Source organism: Varroa destructor, unplaced genomic scaffold, assembly GCF_002443255.2.
Source record: "Varroa destructor unplaced genomic scaffold, Vdes_3.0 BEIS01001183.1, whole genome shotgun sequence".
Taxonomy (NCBI): domain Eukaryota; kingdom Metazoa; phylum Arthropoda; class Arachnida; order Mesostigmata; family Varroidae; genus Varroa; species Varroa destructor.
The window spans coordinates 21,399-29,734 of record NW_019212636.1 but is presented as its reverse complement, the minus strand read 5'-3'; positions in this window follow the sequence as shown (position 1 = coordinate 29,734).

Genomic DNA, 8,336 nt, shown 5'->3' with positions numbered 1-8,336 from the left:
TTTTTCCGCGCTTTTCAGTTTATTAACAGTAGAACTATGTAAATAATAGTTGTCAATAGCGTAGGAAATAATAGATATCATATTCGTAGAACTGAAGGAAAATTTTGAATAAGGCCGATATATCATACTACAATAAGGGATTTTTTGGGTTTTCACTTGCATATCGCGTGGTCCGTACATATACTAAACAGCTTATTCTAAAAAAAAAAATGTTCAAACATGGTTATCTGTCTTGCTTTGTGCTGAACGGCTTGAATCAAGATGCTGACGGGATTTAAGATATAGTAAAACTAGTAGAATGGTGTTTTATCAATTGCTTCTACCGTAAAACCTCTGGCGGATCTCACTTGGGAGCACCCATTTCGCGTTCTACGTTGTAGCCGTCGAACAGAATAATTGATTCTTGCTAAGACCGATTCGAGACTAAAAATTATATACAACTACAAGGCCGACGTAGCCATAGATCAGGAGTGCCTTGTGTTTGCTTTGTGCACTGTCCTGCGTGTATATATCAACTCTCTCTTTATATATATGTATATGAATAACATCATCTTCGTTCTTAAAACGGGTGCTGTTTAGGATTACAGATCCGGACTATACGGCTATATACATATATATATACGATGACACACTCAGAATTATAAACAGTTGTTTTTACTTGGCATTTCTGTTGGTGAATGATACGGGACTTTAGTACTGCATATAATATTTAGACATTATCTATTAAACCAGAGGACTTGTTGTTGGGTTATGGGTGCGATGGCAAACCCAGAGGCTGTTGAGAAAAAGAATTTCAACGACAATAATATGGCCCGTTAGTTAGAATATCGTTGTGCGTAATATGAAAGTATATGCGATTTTTACACGAAGATGTTCAGTGGTGCGTAGCATATACGGAAGATCAATATAGTCGCGTCGCGTAGCCGAATTCGTGCCTACCTTTGGTGCTGATGAACGCGATATGCGAAATTGCGTCAGAATATATTAACGGAGATACTTAGTAAAAGAACAACTAGACTTCAGGTTATTTAACTGATTATCTATACACTTGGTCCTACTGATTCACGTAGCAAAAAGCGTTATTTGACGTAATTCAAAGATGGCACTTCTACGGTAGATCGTACGACACTATATTGTTCCACCTCACACCAAGTTGTGAAATGTGGGTCCATGCCCACACTCAACAGCACCCAGCTGTAACAAATGCGAAAAATATCAGCTGGGCTGAAAAACAAAAACTTATTTATATGGTGACTTTTTTATGCAAATAGAAAGGTGCGCTAAATAGAGGAATCACTATATTTGCTGTAAATAAAAACATTTTGTCGATATCAACACCTGCAGATAATCGTACTGGCTAGTGTATTTTTTAAAGTTGTCTTGGTGTAATAAACATCTTGATGTAAGGGTTCATTTAAAATAATAAGAAGTAGTGGAAGTTGGACACCACTCATTTTACATGCGTTCAAGCCTAAGAAGTACTGCTTAGGGGGCTCATAACGCTCGAAAATAAAAAAAAAAAATCGATACTAAATTGATGAATCTCTGTTAAATTGGTGTCGACTCGAAGTCCTTACAATTTAATCTTTCTTTTAAGTTCTACCTTAGATATTCACGAATCACGCTTGGAAAGAACTTCCACGTCGTACTACTTAAATCGGCAGGTATACACTTGAAAGGGAACACCTGCCTTTTTGATTTCTGATATGACTTATTGCTGGAAGTTAATTACAGCTACTGAATAGTAACAAGTTAAGCGACGAAGATTTTCTAGTCCTCAGACTTGATTTTTCAACCTCCGAAGGCCGAACTAGCCGAAATTCTGCTCTTTTATTCATTATGTGCCTACATTTTCGATACAATTTAGTATGTTGATAAAAAACGTCCGTTTTTCCAGTTTAGGTGTATGGTGATACCAAAACAGAAGCTTGTGTTTCCGGAGTTAATATTTTATTCATCTTTATTTATAAAGGATTTATTCAGCATAATTTAAAGCTAGATAAATGTCGCATGTATTGCTGCGCGCTTCTATTCGAGTACTTACCGAATCACATATTTATCTAATGTTTAGTTCCTAAGTCGCAAATATCGAATCATGTATCGGTATTACTAGAGTTCTTCGTTAGCCGACGTCTGTCTATTGTCCTAGTCTATCACTCTATATTGCTCCATCCAAAATCTACCCCATGAAGTAGTCAAGCTGGCCTGATTTTTGGTGGGTCGTTAAACTTTCATCCTGAAAAGAGCTACGCGTACGATGGCCCAAATTGGATAAATGCTGCCTACCGAAGAAGTCTTTTCTCATCCTATATGTATTTCAAATAAACTGACCATTTCGGACAGTTTGGTCTTCAACTATAAAGAATTTGCGAAAGCTTTATATTGGGAAGTTGTTTCTTGCTCTTTACAACTTGTGCGCAATATTGAACTTAGCATTTTTACGATCTAATGATAAATCGGTGATTTTTGGCAAAATAGTTTATAATTGATGATAGATGAACCATCTCGGCTTATTTTACAGGCACACTTTTCCGGGAGACATTTTTTCTTCGATAAAGGATGTGACGATAATTTACCTAATTTGCGAAATGGTTGATAAAATCTGAATCATCCCGGCATGTACGAATCACGAATTTTTCCATTGGGTTAATGCTTTCTCCGGGTGATAAGACCGTTTGGAATAAAAAAACAGGATAAATACAATATTAAGGATGTAACAGTAATCCAGTTGAGGAGCAGGAATAATGGTAGAAGAGCACGGGACTAGGTCATGTAAGGTCTCAGGCCCGGGTGTTTGAAAGTTAACTTTACACATAGAAGTTATTCAGTTGTATGGTTTTATGTTAGCAGTTTTGAAATCAAGCTAGTTATTTCATTAAACAACAGGATACGTATATTGCAATGAAGCAAAGAGATTCCTAGGAGATAGCAATAATTTTAGCAAATTAACGAACTACTGTTGAACGAGGCTAGCAGAATAACTACACCAAATTAAGGGGATCACTCCCTTTTACAGCAAACAGACAAGATCAAAGAAATATTATCGCTCTGATCGAAGAGTAACAGGATTAATATGTTTCAGGGAAGCTACAATCGGACGTTTGTATAAGTAGGTATCAGAAAAGCAATAGCTTATTTTCGGCGCTAGGCGCAACATGAATCAAATAATAGAATAGGCTGAATAGTTCAGTACAGTGTGGCTGCAGGACCGTTAGAACATTCTAGTAAGAGAACGGGAGCAGGGTAACCGCAGGAAAACGAGCAGGAACTACTGCAACGGGATAGATCCAACAAGGTAACGGATGTAATGCTAGCCAATAATACCTCATATCTATAAAGATATAGGTTTGAAACTAAACTATGGTTTTAGCTAGGCACAACGCGAATCGAACATTCCTTTTCCTACTGGTATCCATGAACAGGGTCCATTGTCGTAATTGTTTTTTTTTGTGCTTCACATCTATCCGATGCATGTCTACGGGAAAGTTGTTTGGGCTAATATCACCTACAGTTTTTCTTAAAAACCTTCCTTTCGATAAATTAGTAGTTAAATGTTTATATGGAAGTAAAAGGCATTTCTTGGCGTCAGTGGAAAGCTGTCGAATCGAAATGCTACATTTCTGCACTCATATCTCAATTTAAGTCAGAAACTCCATTTGAAGAGTAAACATTTAAGGTGGTGTTTTATGTAAAAGGGGACGGAGTCTTCTCATCGGTCGATATACCGCATAAGAAAACAATTGTTAGACCGGCTACTTTGATGTGAAACTGTAAATGGTATGTGGCAGAATTGTGTGTGTTCCATGTGTGTGAAAATCTGTTTTAAAGAAATTTTGAATTTTGTTTTTTTACCAAATTTCTACTAAGTATTAGTTTGGGGGGTACAGCGAACATCTTGATACCGCGTTTTTTCCAAAATATTCTTTGAGATTTTTTTCGTACCAATATACAATACCAACATATAGATGAAAATGTAAGATTTGTTCAAGCCAAATCCTCATATCAATCGATAGATTTCGGCGAGCTGAATAAAAATGTAACACATTCTTTGGAATGAAAAAGCAGGTATTTATTAATACTAATCGAAAAACCCCGAATCAAAATTGAAAATGTATTTATATATCTAATTTTCGCTTTTCAAGTAGAACGCGCCGTTTAAAGGGTGAAAGCTGACATAGTTCTACCTAAGGACAATCTTTCTTAGCACTAATTAATAAATCGGAACGAGGCGAACGAAAATGCGTTCATATATCTCTTCCTAAAATTCACCTTTTTAAGTGAAGATTGCGAAAATCATATTGGTCATATGAGTTTCCCTATGCAACGAGTGTTTTTCTTTTTAAATATCGATAAATGTCAATTAAAGCGGTGAAGCAACAAATATAGAATTAATTTTCGTGAAACAATCTCCCTAATCTATTTAGAAAAGAAAAATGTAAAGACGCCGAAAAAGATCTGTGTATTTATTTATTACAATGTTTTCACTTCTCTCCGGTACATTTAGGCAATATAAACAAGCTTTCCAAAAAGAAAAGGAACGTTAGAAATAGACTAAATAAATAAAGTACATGGTATGGAACGCTACAACTGTGCTGTTCTTCTCACTATTCGAGGAAGGCGTCCTTAGACATGAGTCTATATGGTATTACCTTCAGGGGTCTGCGCACCGAACAACTCGCTTGGCTCATAGTTCGATCCATTAACACACACAACATGATGGAAGCCTCTGTGTTTCAAATTTTTACGTCTGTTGGGCATTCGATCAGACGGGTGGCCCCCAACACGAAACGAAGTTTGTCTATGTCCGGATATGGACCCGGACCATGACGTGCCCCTAAGATCAGCACGTAAATACGTTATCCACTAAGCTATCACAGGGACATGATGGAAGCCAGGCATTATATAGCGGACTATTACATATCAGTTCTTTCTACGTGATTCCTTTCATGTTCCGTCCACAACAGTACCAGTAGCGAAGGATTGCATCTCGACTTCAGCCGTCCATTCGGCTCGATCTCGGGTGAAATTCAGGTAAGGGAGTGTTTTTAGAAAGATGCCTTGAACAAATAGCGGCGTATCCGCTACCAAATACATGTAGCGGTTACGGTAGGATATATGCTCTCTTCAATAGGTTCTAACAGGTCCAATCTAGGCTGTGCTAAGGTTCCTCCAAATGGGTTTAATGCCATGTGATGTTGCTGATGCGGGCTTAACAATAAAGAGACATATTGCTGTACCCACGGAGGCAAGCGACGGCTTTTCTAAACGGTACTAATGTTCTTCTGACGCGTTCTGTTTCATGCTCTGTGTAGAAAACTCCAGAGCAGGATAAATTCAGTCCTATTTTAGGGGCAAGAAGTGCAACCCGAGTGTTATTTTCTACTAGCGGCCCTATTTTTGGAACTTATTGGCTTTAATATTGTCTATGTTGATTTATAAGTCAGCATCCGTTAAGTACTGTTGAAAACTCAGTGACTTATGGTGAACTCAAAGCGGATAGATTGCGAAATCATCAACATACGGGAGAAGATCTCTCGTGGACTTGCGTACTTTCCAATTATGGTGCTTAGGGGATCGTTCAGAAGGACTGAGAAAAGCAACAGGTTGAGAGTGACGAATTCGTGAGCCACTATTCCTACCAGCTGACAGGTTTCTAGTTTTGCCGCACCATCTGGTATCGTCTTGTGTGGGATTCCCCTACAGAATTGAAGCGATGAGCTGAATATTCTTGAGTGGAACTCCTGCCTGGGCTTGAATGGAATCCGCTCTCTCGGTGCTATGTCGAATGCCGCTTTGAAATAAACGAGTACAGCATAGATAAGCAGTTTGATGCAATTTGTGTTAAAGGCGGATCTTATCTTAGGAAGTAAGAATGATATGCAGTCGTTGTCGACTTTTCTCTACGAAAGCTATGTTGCTTAGCTGGGATCATGCCTTGAAATACTAAAAAATCTGAGAGACATGTAAAGAGTATGTCTGAGAGAACTTTGAAGCAACTGCTTTTGAAGCTCGGTTTTTTGAAGATCGCTTTTGCCTTTCGCGATAACATTAAGGGGTACCTTCTGCTGGTCGTCCGCTATTTTCTCATCATGTAGGTCGGCGTTGTAAAGAGCAATCCAGTATGGATTAACATTACTGCCGCCCTGATGTGTTCGGGCATGGCCTGATTTGGACCGGCCGCGTTGTTGGGGACGAACAACTGGAGCGCTCCTGCTACGCTACCGACCATGATGGGCGGCTATCGCAGCTCTTATCTGGCTGGCCTGCTTGTTCCTAGCCACATTGTGCCACAGTGGCCTTCTCGGCATGATATTTCTGAAAGCGTACACCTACTGAAAATGAGTGATGAAGATATCTGATCTTATGGAACAACTAAGAAGTCTAGACAGTCGTGGGGACGTTACTTCGCCTCAAGCAAAGAAGCAGGTTTCTTCGTATCAAAAGACTTCTATTGTGCATTCCGATCTGTCTGCACCATCTTAGTGAAGAAATAAAAAGGGGACGTATTCCTGGGTAGATTATTCCCAGTTACCAAGTTCTTACCTGGGCATAGAAAGCACTTTTTCATATGTCGTTAAACCATGGGTTGTTACGACGGGGTTGGACGTTAGTGGCCGCGTGTTTTAAAGTATTTCGCTATTATCGAGTCGGACTAGAATGGGAAAGAACTAGAAGATGGAAAAATTCTGAATTTTTAGTGACGTCCCAGGATCTCTATCTGCCTATATATCTATCTATCTATTTATATATATATATATATATATATATATATACATGTAGGCAGAAAGAGAAACCCTTGAGGCTTGGTAACGTTTGAGGATAAGCACAAGTAGGTGAGCTGACTTCATCAATCACGACTATTGTTGGAAGTCGGCCGACGACCGGCTCCATTCAACATACGTCCCAGAAACAGAGTCAGTCAGTCAATACCAAAAAAACTCCACAATCGCGTTGTAAAAGTGTATCAATAGGTGATACTTAACGAGTGACGACAGCTTGCTTGCCACTCAAGGGTTCAAGAAAACAATAGGAACGATGAACAAGAGTAGTTTAAAATAGGAGATGGGCTAGAGTCCAACCCTATTTTTGAGCCTTCCACAATAGCTTAGGTAAGTAGATATCGTAAGCCTGACGAAACCTAATAATCCATTCTGATCAGCATTAGTTTGTTATCAAAACGTTTTGGTTATATACATTGCTTGACTCTGAGTTTGCAATATCTCCGCGATTAGAGGATTGAGCATAAAATCGGCGCTAAAGCGTCTTCAAGAAAATCTATAGTATATGTGGATAACTTACGATAATCAATAGCATTGGTGCATTTCTTAAGATGTCTGTGGATAGTTATTTTAAAGCTTGTTTGACAAAGTTTCTAAACTGGTCTCGGGAGTGCGTTCATTTTAGATATAAATAAATTGCGTTAATCTTTTCTTTGATGCCTCTAGCTACTATTATGAATGCCTTCCTAGTTTAATGCGTCAACTTGTTTCTTAAAAAAAGAAAGCAGATGTGGAACATTTATCAGTATGTTGTTCCAGGGAAGTGGAATAAGTATATTAGACAGTTTGATTTTGGCTCATTTGCTAGGTATAGGGATCGACCACTGGCTTGGTATGCCCAAATTCTCTATGATCTTTGTTTGTGGCAGTCATATCAAGACCGTTATCTTTGCTTTTAACATTTCCTACTCGTTAAATTTGGATCAAGTTAGTATATTTCCAGAGGATGTCGATGGCTGCAATATTTAAGGTTTTTAGGATGCTATAGTAAAATCATTGCTCGGATTCGAATTGGCTTAAATCTTCATTAACAATAAATAAAATGGAAAAAATATTTTGAAACTGATCATTTAAGTACAATCTATCGATAACTGGCAAAGTGCAATACGTTTTAATGTACTCGGTCGAGGGCACATAAGTGAAGTATCACACAAGTATTGGCGTTCTCTCCGCCTATTAAGATGTATTTATTTGGGTAAGGCCCGGAATTTTATTACAGATACTAGTTGTATGGATCTGTACATTTGCGAATGTTACCGTAACTCATGAGCACCTGCTCATTTCTTATTGCTCAATGAGACACAATTTTCTGTAGGCCTTTGCATGGGCCCGTCATATCATAAGCCTATTTTTTGTCTTTTTTTTTAATGTATTTTTAGAATTGAATCTTTAATAACTTACTCCTCTAAGTGGATTTAGGTTGACTTTTTGACAATCCAGCTCAAGGGTCTTTCAATTAAAGGTACCGTAACTTAACTTTTAGTGTATAGCGAGCGGAGTTTATATCAATGAACCAGGCCGGCAGAATATAACTTTATCTTGTCAGATTACAGTGCA